The sequence below is a fragment of the Prosopis cineraria genome, unplaced genomic scaffold, assembly GCF_029017545.1.
Source record: "Prosopis cineraria cultivar Desert tree isolate PC_DT_omini unplaced genomic scaffold, ASM2901754v1 PC6, whole genome shotgun sequence".
In the NCBI taxonomy this organism is placed as follows: Eukaryota; Viridiplantae; Streptophyta; class Magnoliopsida; order Fabales; family Fabaceae; genus Prosopis; species Prosopis cineraria.
This window is the reverse complement of record NW_026555337.1, coordinates 25,639,197-25,654,066: the sequence shown is the minus strand read 5'-3', so window position 1 is coordinate 25,654,066 and position 14,870 is coordinate 25,639,197. Positions and strand designations below refer to the sequence as shown.

Here is a 14,870-nt window from a genome sequence, read left to right as displayed (position 1 = left end):
TCGCAGATATAGTGGTTCTCAATATATAAATGATGTTCATAAATAATCATATAATAAACAATTCAAAAATTAATTAACCAAATTAATGTATTTAAATGGTAATCACATTTACCAATTATATCTTTTAGTCATGTGAGATTTTTGAATCTTCGTAGACTTATAAGATAATCGTATTATCATATAAGTAAATAAGACTCTACAGATATAACGATTAAGTTTATTAAATATATATAAATTATATATTAAATTAATCAAATTAAGAATGTATTTATTTAAATTTAATTCCTTTATCGTGTGAGATTTTGGAATCTTCGCAGATATTTAAGATAATCATATTACCGTATAAGTCAATAAGGCTTTGTAGGTATGTTGATTAAAATTCTTCAAAACATGTATCTACATGCTAAAAAAATTATTATTATTAACACTTAAAAATATACATAAGAATATAAATAAATAAATTAAATGGCCAAACTCTTTTATCGTGTGAGATTTCAGAATCTCCGCAGATATTTAGAGCAATTGCATTATCATATGAACCAATAAGGTTCTGCAGGTACTGCGATTAAAATTCCCAATCATAAAACATAAAAAAAATAATTTTAAACCCTTTCCTTTCTTTATTCCAAAAATTCAAAAATGGAGAAAATAATTAAAATTAAATTACCTTTTGTAATTTAAAACAAACATATCAAAATTTTAGAAATGGTTATTTGCAAAATGGTGAATTAATTCTAATTAATTTTTCCTCAAAAATATTTTCACCACCAAACTTTCAAGCCCGAACTACGTGGACTTTGATCCCCATCACAGGGTACGTAGGCCTCAGAGTCAGATTCTGAGTCAAGTCCGTCCTCCCTCGTAAATAAATAAATATTTCTCACCTAATTCTTATCATTTTTATCAAACACATAAATATAAAAGGGATACTTAAAATAATTATAAAACCATATTAATAGAGCACAACAAACTTCAGGCAACCGTTCTGACGAACAGGTGTTGTAGGGTGCCTAACACCTTCCCCACACTCAATCAACTCCCGAACCCATTCTCTGATTTTGCAGATCACCTTTATCCTCCATTAATCGGTTTCCGAGATCTACCTCAAAATCTTGGCGGCGACTCCTCGTTCGATCCGGTTCCCGCCGCGAAGGCCGGGACCTCCGCTCGCACGCCGTCCGCGTCGCATTTTTTTGGGTGCGACAGTTGGCGACTCCACTGGGGACGTTAGAGAGTCAAGCCTATAAGTCTGTTGTGCTCAAAATATAATATGGTTTACCTTTATTATCCCTTTAAATTTATGTGTCCCTTGTTTCTTCCTCTTTTCCCCTTTTCTCTTTCTTTTTGTATTTTATAACATGTTTTTAAGGTAGATAACATGCAGAATAAACCTTAAGATAGATGAATTTTATTTGTACATATATTTTTGTTTCTCTATTTGATTTGATTAAAAAGTTAGGGGTTGGGTAGCATATGAGAATAAGATAACATGCTTGCATGCTCTCATCACACACTATACACTTACACAATTTGACACACACATATTTTGGGCTCTATATCCGGGTCTGTGAGTACCATAGGTTAGTAGAGGTTAGTAGTGGTTTCCCTATGGAGTTTTTAAACTCTCGGAGGTTACCATGAATGCCTCACCCAAGCTGTTACTTGCTCAATAAATTTGGTCCCTGTAGAGCTTATGTTTTCGGAGGGCTAAAATTATTAAGTAAGGTCTTCACCTTTGTGTGAGGGCATCTTGGGAGCCTTTTAGGAATATACATCTACCCGTGAATTATACGTTTCAGACAACAGCTAGTAGCCAACCATTCTAGTGAACGCCCAATTATGAACTTAAGTCTCCTTGAATAGGACACAGGATGAGAGTATTGATCTTTTATTGCATCATTGTCATAGCATGTCATCATAAAGTATTCGCATTTATTTTAAAAAAAACCACAAATTAAATAACTTCTCTTGTCATTGAGTTATTTCATTTTTAAAGTTGAGACTTTAGCCATGTGTCAGTTTTAGCTGCACGTAGGCTAATTAATCCCTTTCTCCCTATGGGGCAATAAGCACATTGAGGAGAGAAAGGATTTTTTTTTCCTTGCATATCTATTTCCAAAATCATTTTTATCAATCTTTTTTTTCTCTTTTCTCAAAAATAAAATTGTAAGGCTAAACCTTTCAACATTAATCATGTAGGGTATTTAAGCCTCTCGTCCATTAATTATTTACTCCATCTCCCTATGATGCAATAAGTGTTTGGAGGAGAAGGTTTTCAAAAAAAGGAGCCAGATAGCTTGTTAAAATTATGAGAATTGTATATTATTAACTTTTGTTTTGATTAACAAGAATCGTGAGTTATCCAGAATCTTTGTGAAATTGGCATAAGGGATAAATGGCACTCGAAGGTAGTACAAATCTAAGTCACACTAGAAAGTTATATCAGGGAAAAGGGATCAAATTATCTGTAAAAGTTAAGCCGCTGGAAACCTTAATCGAGTTGAGCTGTCATATCAAAGGGAAGATTATGCAAGATTTTAAAAGGAAATATGGAAATATCTTAGATCTTCTGTCAGTCACAATACATAATAATGCAATGATGGAATTAAGCCAATATTGGGATGCCTCGTTAAGATGTTTCACATTTCAAGACTTCCAAATGGCACAAACTTTAGAAGAATATGGAGAAATTTTGAGAATTCCCCTTAAGGAGAATATGGTAGTATATCTTTATCCTGGGTATTTACCATCTCGAGGTACGATAGCGAAAATTTTGGAAATTCCTAAGGAAAAGGTACGAATGGTTTGCCCAGGACAAACAGAGGGAATCTCAAGAGCTGATGTAGAAGCCCACTTGAAAGTTTTGGCAGGAAAAGAGGCTTGGGTTACGTTTTGCAGAGTCTTTGCCTTATGCATATATGGAATAATCCTGTTTCCATCATCAATTGGCATAATTGATTTAGGATCCATTAGTGTATTCCAAATGGTGGAATACCATAACGTGAATCCGGTACCAGCAATCTTGGCAGAAACGTACTTGACCTTAACTCAATGTCATAATAAAAGGAAAGGAAAGGTCAATTGTTGTATTGCGTTACTGGATTTATGGATGCTTGGCCACCTTTATGGAAAGACGCTTCCTTTCAGAAAGAAGAACAACTCAGATAGTAATCCACTCATGTCTTTTAAAGGCCAATTCGTGATTGATGGAATAAGCTACATGGATTGGAAAAGAACCTTCTCAGAACTTAAAGAAAGTTCCATCTTATGGAAACTAGACTAGTGGTGGAAAGAGGAGATTATTTACCATTGTGGTGACTTTCCGAATGTGCCTTTAATGGGACCCAGAGGGTGTATCAACTATAACCCTTCCTTAGCGTTAAGGCAACTGGCCTATAAGCAAAATGTTCCTTCTAAGAAAGAGGTGCAGGAGTTATACTTTCTACATAAAGAGGATGGGATAAAGTTATCAAACCAGAATGTCAAAGAAGCATGGCAAAAGATAGGGTACAAAGGGAAGATTGAGCTAGGAATACGTATAGTAAACTCAAGTCTAGAATATACTACTTGGCTGAAGAGTATGATTCAAGGAGAAAATCCTTTATTCCATCCTCAAAATCCCTTATTAGGCAATGACTTGAAAGAGATTAATGGGCAACTAGTTGAATGCTTGAAGATGAAGGAAAATGAGTTACAAGAGCTTGCTAGTTCAGAGACCAAAAATAAGGAAGAATTGGAAAAATACCAAAACGAATGCATTGAGTTACGGAGGAAGCTAGCAAAGGAAAGAGAAGGGCATAACCTTGAAGAAACACCTGAGACTAAGAAATTGAAAAAGGAAAATGCCAAACTGAAAAGGGAAGTGCAAACTAGTGACAGCAAAGTTCAAAGTACTAAAGCAAGACTTGTCAAAATAGTAAGGGAAAATGATGCATTGAAGAAGGAATTACAAGACATCAGGCCTATCGAGGAGATACAGCAAGAAATCAATATGCTCACAAGACAATTAGAAAGGAAGGTGAATGAACTAGCCAGGGTAAGAGGACGTGCAGCTGAGACAGCATAACTTTTTTCAGAGGCTTAATCAACAAAATGAAGTCTTAAAAGAGTGGAAATCACTTTGCCTTGATAAAACAGAAGAAACCAAAGAGTGGATGTTAAAATGTAGGCAGATAATTGATTTGGCTAACAACAAAATTTCAGAATTTACAAGAGCATTTAAGCAAGCTGAAGGCATGGTTCTCCCTGGAGGAACTCCGTTAGAGATTGTTGAATTCTTCCATTTGTGCAATGAAATTGTAAAAGAACTCAATAGCGTGACAAAGTTCTAAATCTGTATTAACATTTGAATCATTGTATGAGGATCCATATGACGCTTTGTGGTTGTGAAATTGTTAATTGATTTGTACTACCATCATTGTCTTAAAACCTTGAATTTTGATAGGATCCAATGTCCTTCTAATTTAATGGTCAACTTTAAATCCCCTATGAAATAATAAATTTCTGGAGGAATTTAAAGGGTGCCAGTGTCGTGAAACCCTTATGTCTACACAATGTTGGATATCTTACAAAACAAACGTAAAGGTAAAACATTATTAAAATTAATTATTATGTTACACAGGTAAGCAAACATTACGCCTCGAAAGAAAAACTCGGTTGACCAGATTCCCGCCACTCGAGCATACAACACACGATCGTGTAGTCGTGCAATGGAAAATTCAAACATGAATGAGTCAGCGGCCTTAAATGATCGGATGCTGCAGTGGAGTCTAAAATGGCCGAAATAAGTGACATGATGAAACTGCTAACAGAGGCTCTAAAAGGAAGGAGTGACGATAATCCACCACAGAATACCATAGCAAATGTGAACGCAGCTAACAGAATAATTGAGCCAAACAGAGGATCAGATCCTAAGGTACCCATGCCAGAGAAACAAGATTCAGGGATAGGGGCCTTTAACGTACCAGATGGTCCTGGGGAAGGTCATACTTACATGTTCCAAATCCCATAAGTGCTAAATAAAGAGAAGGAGTTGAAAGAAAAACTTGGAGAGATGAAAGATCAATTGAAGGCTTAGACTTGAAATAATTATGCTTGACCCCAAAATTGATGTTCCCAAGAAATTCAAGATGCCAAACTTCGATAAATATGATGGTACAAGTAACTTAATTTATCATTTGAGGGCCTATTGCACAAAGATGTCCATATGGTCACAAGATGAGAAGTTTCTGATAAACTTCTTTCCTGAAAGCTTAACTGGAGCCGTATTAACTTGGTACATGCAACTAGACCAAACCAAGATTAAAAGATTAAAAGACCTTGTGGATGTTTTCATGAGATAATACAAGTTCAATCTTGATACTGCTTCGATCAGAGAACAATTGAAAGCGATAACCAAGAAATCATCAGAATCATTCAAAGAATATGCTCAAAGATGGAGAATAGTGGCTTCACAAGTGCAACCGCCAATGGTGAATTCTGAACTTTGCTCGTACTTCATCGTGCATTGCTAAGCCATTTTACCAATACATGATAGGAACACATGTCACTGATTTTGCTGATTTAATGGTAATTGGAGAAAGGATTGACATAGACGTACGAGAGGGGAAGATAGCCACTTCTCAAGCTGAAAGTAGTTCACGAAAGAACTATGACCAAAAAAAGAAAGAAGGGAATGTGAACTATATTCAACCTGTAAGACAAGCAGCTACCAGTTCTCAAGTCCCTTATCAAATAGAGGGAAGGAATTAAAGACAGCAACAATTTGGGTTCAGGCCTAACAAGCACGGGCAGGATGGAGAGAGGAGAAATGTCCAATCTAGGGATAGTCGCCCATGGCCCAATTTTAGATTAACAAATGTTGAATTGTACCATAAACTTTTGACAGCCCAATTATTAAGTCCACGACCTTATAAGCCCCTTGGTCCGCCTTACCCGGCTTGGTGTAATCCAAATGTTATTTGTGAATACCACATGGGTACACCTGGATACTCAATAGAAGACTATGTGACGTTTAAAAGGAATGTGCTAGACTTGGTAGATTCTAATCATATCCAGCTTAAAGAAGAGGGAAGCTCTACCATTACTACTGATCCACTCCCAAGTCATGAAAAATGAGTCAACGCTATTAAAGAAGAGGATGCGTGTTTCAAAAGATCTGTAAGGATCAGGATGCCTATGAATGAGCTTTATGCTCACTTAAAGGAGTATGGCTACATGCGAGAAATGCTCATCACAAATAGTATCAGTTATCAAATGCTTGGATACTGTGAATATCATCAGGAGAAAATAGGCCATGACATAGAAAGCTGTGAACAGTTTAAAGAAGCTGTTAAAAAAAATGATGGCGTTAGTGATCGTGTCTGTAAAGAAGGGAGACGCCAAAGTGTGCATGGTAGAAAAAAAACATATTGAGCTTGTCATTAAAAATTCAAGCCCAAAAGAGCGAGTCCAAGCAGTCTCTTTTGTGATAAACAAAGCTTTTGTAGATTTTGCTCCTCACGCAAGACAACCAACATTGACCATAAGCACGCCTCATCCGTTTCCCTATGAAAGTGATCGAGCAGTCTGATAGAACACATTTGTTACCCACTTTTATTTATCAATTAGGACCATTTTATTAATGATTTATCACCTTCAAGTGCACACATTGCATTAGATTTAGAACTTTGCCTAAGTTTCTAAGATCAGTGCACTAGGGGCATTTTGGTCCAAAAAATGAACTTTTGAGAAAATGTACAAGAAAAATTAAAATAGTGCATTTTATGTCCAGTTGATGAATGGTGAAATTATATTTTTAAAATTCATTTTAGTTTGGGAGTAATTAAATAAAAAAGTCAATACTTTCTTAAGTGTCTTAGTTTGTCCTAGTTTTTGGTTTGCCTTTGTGTGAAAATTTTTATATAATTTTGTGCAGCCTGAAACTTGGTTAATTTAATAAATTCTCCCTTCTAATTATGAATTTAATTCTGGACATGAATTAGATTTTATTATATCATATGCTATTTAATTGAATTATGTGATTTATGTGACATAGGTGGCATGTGACTTGTGCATCAATTGGGCAATTGAGGTCAACACTCCTTGAGGACAATGGCTGATGGTTTGCACGTGAATTATGATTATTTTGAGGGAATAGATCAGCTAAAATGATGTGGATGACACATGGGAAATTAGGCACACATTGGAATCATCTACAAACCAATAGGAAGTTGCTACCTTGCAAGTGTGACAAGGCTCCCATTTACATTTTAATTTCTTTTTCCTTATTTTAATTAAGCTTCAGCTGATGGGAGACACCAAGGAGCACGCCATTTTAAGTCCCAAATGGGATCCAACACATATCTCATTCATCTTCCACATTCTCTCTCTCTTGTTCATAGTGTTCTTTATTTTCTCTCTTTTGTTCTTCATTTTCCAGCACCCTAACCTCCATTTTCAGCCACCAAACCTCCACAAAACTCATACCATTCTTCTCCTCTCTTCATTTTCGTTCCATCCCTTCCATTTTCACAAGGATTGAAGCTCATTTCCATCATTCAAGAGCTATGGAGTTTGGCCTTCACAAGCAATCACTAGGGTTCTTGAAGATGAAGATTGGCTAAGTTTCTTTATGGAATCCTAGAGAGATGAAGATGGAGGATGAGTCTTGAGCTTCAAATTGGCTAAGTTCTTTTGTTTCCTATCCTCTTCTCTTTTTACTAGATGGTTAGATTCCTTAATTTAGGGTTTAATCATCTTAGCTTATAAATTCTAATTTGAATTTGATGTTGATGTAAAGAGAGAGGATTGTTTCATTTAATTTCTTCCTTGGACAGCCATGACTGAATTTTGCCACTCTTTGTTTGGCACATAATCTTGTGTTTTTCAATTAGTGAATTTCTTGTGTTAATATTGCATAATCTTGTGGTGTTAATGCTTGTGTTGTTGAGTAGCTTGACATAATCTTGTGGTGTTAATGCTTGTGTTGTTGAGTAGCTTGACATAATCTTGTGGTTGCTCAATTTATGTGTTTGACCATGGCTGTTGAGAGAGGATTTTGAGTGAATCACTTGGCTAATGTCTTCACCAATTGGTTAATTGAACTAGGGACTTTAATCTAAGACCTAGGGAGGTTAGCTAATTAGGTTAATTGGCTTAGGATAATTTTCTTAAGTCATGACAGCTTTAGTCAAGAGGAAAGGGAAGCTAAACTTAGCCTAATCATGAGAAGATAATGAGTCCAAAATCAACTAATCTCTAGGGTTCCATTATTGTAAAAAGAAGTTCATTTCACTCACTTTCACTAGCATTTTAATTACTTGCACATTAGGTAATTAGTTTAGATAATTAGCTAGATAACTAAATTCCTACAAACTTTGGTTGATTTATTTCACTAGATAACTTTCAATTAGACTTAAAACCATTCCTTAGGAGATGACCTAGGGTTGGCCCTATATTGCATTAGGGTTAGCTTTAGTGTAATTTTGAGGATAAGCGACTAATTTCCTATCACAGTCCCGTGAAAATATCAAAGCATTGTGGAGAACCACAAAAACCTAACATTGATTGCCGGGACAAGCAATGAAATGGCAAACCAAGGGGGTGTTACTCGAAGTGGAAAACCATACTTACCATCTTACATTAGGAAAATGGTAAAAGAGAAAAATGCAAGTATTGACAAGCCAAAGGAAGATAATCCTAAAGAAATGAAAAAATTAGAAGATGAGTTTTTATCGATTATGAAGCAAAGTGATTACAGCATTGTGGACCAATTGAAGAAAACTCCAGCGCGTATCTCCATACTTTCTTTGATTTTGAATTTTGAAGCGCATCGCCAAGCATTGCAAGAAGTGTTGAATCAAGCTTTTGTGCAGCCTAATATAACCCCTGAGAAGGTGGCAAGTGTAATGAATGTTGTAAAAGCCTCCTCTACCATTTCCTTTTCAGAAGAGGAAGTTACAAAAACTACTGTCTACCAAGCCAAGGCTTTGCACATTACTTTGAAATGTGAAGGGTTCATAATCGCAAGAGTATTAATTGATGGAGGATCAGCGTTAAATGTCTTGCTGTTCTTGACATTTGAATCATTATCACTAGAAGCTTCAAGTGTACATAAAAGCAATATTGTGGTAAGAGCATTCGATGGATCAAGACGAGAAGTATTAGGATCCGTTTGTCTCTCCCTGGAGATAGGGCCCAACAGGTTTAAGGTGGATTTCCAACTCATGAACATAAACCCAAGTTACACAATGCTGCTAGGAAGGCCATGAATTCATTCTGCTAGGGTTGTTCCTTCTACCTTACATCAAAAGGTTAAGTTCATCAATGATGGGGGAATTATAGCAGTCAAAGGAGAGGAGGAAATTATGGTGAGCAAACCAAGCTCACTCCCTTATATTGAGGCTGCAGAGAAAGATCATGGAGTTTCCTTTCAAAGCCTAGAGGTCGAGAGCATTTGCGATAGTACTCATAACATTAATTCCGTCGTGGCTAAAATCATGGCGAAGAGTGGGTTTATGCCGGGGAAAGGTTTAGGCTCTCATTTACAAGGAATTACGTGTCCAATTAAGGTTTTGGATAATTGTAATCGCCAAGGGTTAGGGTATGAGCCTACCCTAGAAGACCAGATGAAAGACAAAGTAAGTTTGGCAAAAGGCAAAAAGGCCAGTAAATTGGAGATTCCACACATTAAAGAATCCTTCCCAAGCCCGTCTGAGATGATATATGAACCAACTATCTCAGTGATCTCTTTTAATGAAGATATAGCATGTAGAACAAGTGCCTCAATTGCAGTCGATGATTCCAACAAAGTTCTAGCGAATTGGGAGTTTGAAGAGGCCAATGATGTCATTAGCTTAGAGTAATTGTTTCAATTATGTTGTTCCTATTTTTTTATCCACTCTTTGAGCCCAGGTTTAGGTAATAGATCTTGGGTATTCTCTAATGCAAACTTTTGATACACATAATTCATGAAAATGAATTTCAATTGCATTCATGTCTATTTCTTTATTCCACCCTATCTACTTTAATACATTTTTCTCCGTTTCATTCCTGTTCCTTATTTTATCTTATTCCATATTCATTATCTAGGGAATTTGTTTCTTCTGATTCCATCTCTCACCCAGAGATTAATAAACCCTGTGAAGATGATTCATTCATTGCCACTGATATGCATGATTGTGAGTCTGATGATGAAGACATAATCCAAACTTTTTCTAAGATGCTTGAATTGAGTGATAAGGGAATATGCTCACATGAAGAAGTGATTGAGATAGTTAATATGGGAACCGAGGAGGATCAAAGAATGCTCAAAATAAACCCTGTGAAGATGATTCATTCATTGCCACTGATATGCATGATTGTGAGTCTGATGATGAAGACATAATCCAAACTTTTTCTAAGATGCTTGAATTGAGTGATAAGGGAATATGCTCACATGAAGAAGTGATTGAGATGGTTAATATGGGAACCGAGGAGGATCAAAGAATGCTCAAAATAGTAGATAATCCTGAAAGGGAATAAATGATTGAGTTGTTCAACGAATACATAGATGTGTTTGCATGGTCATATAAAGATATGCCTAGGCTAGACCCAAGCATTGCTTCTCATAAAATACCATTACTTCCTAAGGTCGAGCCTAAGAAACAGAAGTTAAGGAGAATGAACACGGGGGTGTCCTTGCAAATAAAAGAAGAAGTAATAAAGTAGTTAGAAGTAGGATTTTTAGAGGTAGTAACTTACCCACAATGGGTGGCAAATATTGTTCCTGTTCCTAAAAAAGATGGTCGGATTCGAATGTGTGTTGATTATCGTAATTTAAATAATGCGAGTCCGAAAGATGACTTTCCATTACCTCACATTGATGTATTGGTCGATAATACTGCTCGAAGCTATCGCTATTCCTTTATGGATGGTTATTCAGGGTACAATCAAATCCCTATGCATGAAAGGGATAAAGAGAAAACAACCTTTACAACCCAATGGGGAACTTATTGTTACCAGGTAATGCCTTTTGGTTTGAAAAATGCTGGGGCAACTTATCAACGAGCTATGGTAGCACTATTCCATGACATGATGCATAAAGAAATTGAAGTATATGTAGATGATATGGTAGCTAAATCAGTAGAGAATGAGAGTCATGTTGGAGTCCTTAGAAAGCTATTTATGAGATTGTGCGAATATCAGCTAAGATTGAATCCTAACAAATGCATTTTTGGAGCTCTTTCTAGGAAGTTATTGGGATTCATTGTGAGTCGTAAAGGGATAGAAGTAGATCCAGATAAAGTGAGGGCAATTCAAGAAAGGCCATCTCCCCAAACAGAGAAAGAAGTTAGAAGTTTCTTGGGACGATTGAATTACATTGCTAGATTCATTGCCAATCTAACAGCTACTTGCGAACCGATGTTTAAGCTGTTAAAGAAAAATTGCAAAGAGATATGGGATGATGATTGTCAAAAGGCCTTTGATAAAATTAAATATTATTTATTAAATCCCCCGATTTTGGTCCCTCCATCACCAGATCGTCCACTAATCCTTTACCTAGCAACTTTACCTCACTCAATAGGAGCAATGCTAGGTCAACGTGATGATTCTATAAAGAAGGAAAGAGCAATTTATTTCTTAAGCAAGAAGTTTAACGAGTGTGAAGCTCGTTATCTGGTGATTGAGCGAACTTGTTGTGGACTAGTATGGGCAACTAAAAGGCTAAGGCAATACATGCTTTACTATACTATCTGGCTAATCTCACGAGTGGACCCACTCAAGTACATCTTTGAGAGCCTGCACATTGCAGGCAGAGTACTAAAATGGCAAGTTGTACTATCGGAATATGATATAAAGCATGTGATGCAAAAGTCAGTCAAAGGTAGTGCAATAGCATATCACTTGGCCGATAATCCTTTAGAGGATGACCAGCCATTAGATTTTCATTTTCCTGATGAAGGCATATGCACTACAGAAGAAGGTTGTGATAAAGGAAACAATGAAGAGCAAGAATGGGAAATGTATTTTGATGGAGCCACCAACATGCATGGAAATGGGGTAGGAGTGGTGATCGTTTCACCAGAAGGAAAACAATTTCCAGTGGCCATCAAATTAGAATTTGATTGTACTAATAACGTAGCAGAATATGAAGCTTGTGTTAATGGTCTTCGAGTAGCTATTACCCTTGGTATATGGTGTTTGAGGGTATTTGGTGATTCAGCTCTTATTATTCATCAAGTAACAGGAGAATGGAGAACAAAGGATGTAAAATTGATTCCCTATCAAGAACTCCTAACAGATTTGATTAAGCAATTTAAGGTTGCTAGCTTTCATCACTTGACTAAAGATAAAAACCATTTCGCTGATGCTTTAGCCACTTTAGCAGCAATGATCTAACTTGATTGTAGAGTCCATGTCCAACCCATCCAAGTGGAAGCTAGAAGCTTTCCAGCGTACTGTCTGAATGTTGAAGAAGATCGAGAAGAATATCCTTGGTTCCAGGATATTAAGGATTATATCACTAAGAGATCATACCCAACTGGAATGACTGAGAATGAAAAGAAAACCCTTCGTCGTTTGGCTATGACATTCTTTATCAGTCAAGATGTTCTGTACAAGAGGGGTTATGATGGTACTTTACTTCGCTGTGTGAGTTCAGAAGAAGCAAAGAAAATCATAGTTGAGGTACATAAGGGCAATGTGGCACGTATGCGAATGGTCACACTATGGCTAAACAGATTCAAAGGTGTGGCTACTTCTGGCTAACAATAGAGAAAGATTGCTTTGAGCATGTCAAGAAATGCCACAAATGTCAGATCTATGCTAATAGGATAAATGCTCCTCCAATCCCATTACATAATTTGGTATCACCCTGGCCATTCTCAATGTGGGGCATTGACATTATTGGCCCAATTAACCCAAAAGCTTCGAATGGACATCGCTTCATTCTTGTCGCGATTGACTATTTCACAAAATGGGTAGAAGCAAATTCATTTGCTAGCATCATGCAAAAGACGTTCCTTAAATTCATGAAGACAAATATTTTATGCCGATATGGGATTCTAGAAAGGATCATTACTGATAATGGTCCCAATCTCAATGGAACGGAAGTCAGGAACTTTTACGAGAAGTTCCAAATCAAGCATCATAATTCAGCCCCATATAGACCTCAAATGAATGGAGCAGTTAAAGCAGCCAATAAAAATATTAAGAAGATTATTAGAAAAATGACAGTAACTTATAAGGATTGGCATGAGATGCTTCCCTATGCTTTACATGGTTATCGTACTACTGTACGCACATCCATAGGGGTAACCCCATACTTCCTTGTTTATGGAATGGAAGCTGTTACACCCATTGAGATGGAAATACCATCTTTAAGAGTATTGGCAGAGGTAGATTTAGAAGAAAATGAATAGGTACGAACCCGATTTGAGCAACTTAACATGATTGAAGAGAAAAGGCTCATTGCAATGTGTCATGGACAATTGTACTAAAAGAGAATGGCAAGAGCTTTTGATAAAAAACTTCGCCCACGAGAATTCAGTGCTGGTGATCTTGTACTCAAGAAAATATTGCCTAACCAAGAAGATAATAGAGGCAAATGGGCTCCGACCTATGAGGGACCTTATATTGTCAAACATGCCTTTTCTGGAGGAGCACTAATCCTAGCTAACATGGACGGTCAAGAGTTAGCAAAGCCCATTAACATGGATTCTGTCAAGCGTTACTTTGCTTAAATAGAAAATGAAAAAGAATGAAGCGCTTGTTAGGTTGAAAACCTGTAAAGGTAACCTAGGCAAAAGTTAGAGCCAATAGAAAATGAAAAGGAAAGAATAACTTGTTAGGTTAAAAAAAAAACCTGTAAAGGTAACCTAAGCAAAAGTTAGAGCTAAAAAAAAAAGAGGGCAAAGCTATGATAAGAAGAAGAAGAGTTCGCCAAGATAAAAGGATGTCTTAGGAGAAGAAAAGGACGGCATCAAAAGTTAAGAATCTATGTTTGGGAAAGTTGACTCCATCGTCTCTCATATTATGCATATCAATAGCAGCTCAGTGAAACACCTGTTGGGGTTTTGAAAAGCTAAAGGAAAGAGATGTGATTAAGTAAATCCATATATCCCATTTACGCTTTGGCCATTTGTCCTCATAAACCAAGATATTCCCATTTCTCTATGAATTTTAGCATCAGTGAATGAATTTTTTCTGCCCTTACTCCTTTGAGACCATCTTTCTTCTCATTTCGTGTTATCATATTCGAATTCATATCTCATATATTACAGCAGGTTCGCATTCAAGGAACAATATTTATTGACACATTTACTTGACATAAAATGTTGGTATCTTTATTCTCGCGTTTCGCCCTTGAGGTATCAAGATCATTGCGTAGGTGTAAAATAATAATGAGAGCATGTGTGCTATCAGTGTTCGGTCATAATAATTGATCTCATTAACTTGAAGACAAGATCAAGTGATAAGAATTTGGTCATTGGAATTTTCTAAAGAGGGGCAACGGCATACTGTGATACTACACCTATTAATGAATAAAGGTTAAATAACGGACTTGGAGGTATTACCTTGTGCTCAAAATGATTTATTCAATGTGCACAAAATTTTTAAAAAAGGATAAATATTAAGATAGTTGTCAACATTAAGCTTTCCAATAAAATTTTTGCAATACATTTGCATTATTCATACATTTGCATTGGGGCAAATAAGCGCGTCTTACCCTTTGCATTTATCACAAAAGGAAGTATCATAAATTGAGACAAACAAAGGTTCAAACCTTTTACATTACAAATCATCCATCCATGGTATATTGTACATATTTTTAGCACTTATGAAAATCATACATGGCGCATTACCACATTGCATCCCTTGTCATAGAAACAAGCCACATTTAGATTGGG

At 36.4% G+C, this 14,870-nt stretch overlaps 1 pseudogene; it reads left to right on the top strand.

Moving 5' to 3' along the window:
• The first annotated feature begins 10,776 nt into the window (after positions 1-10,776).
• LOC129314035 (uncharacterized) lies at positions 10,777-13,703 on the top strand (annotated as a pseudogene).
• Positions 13,704-14,870: the final 1,167 nt, after the last annotated feature.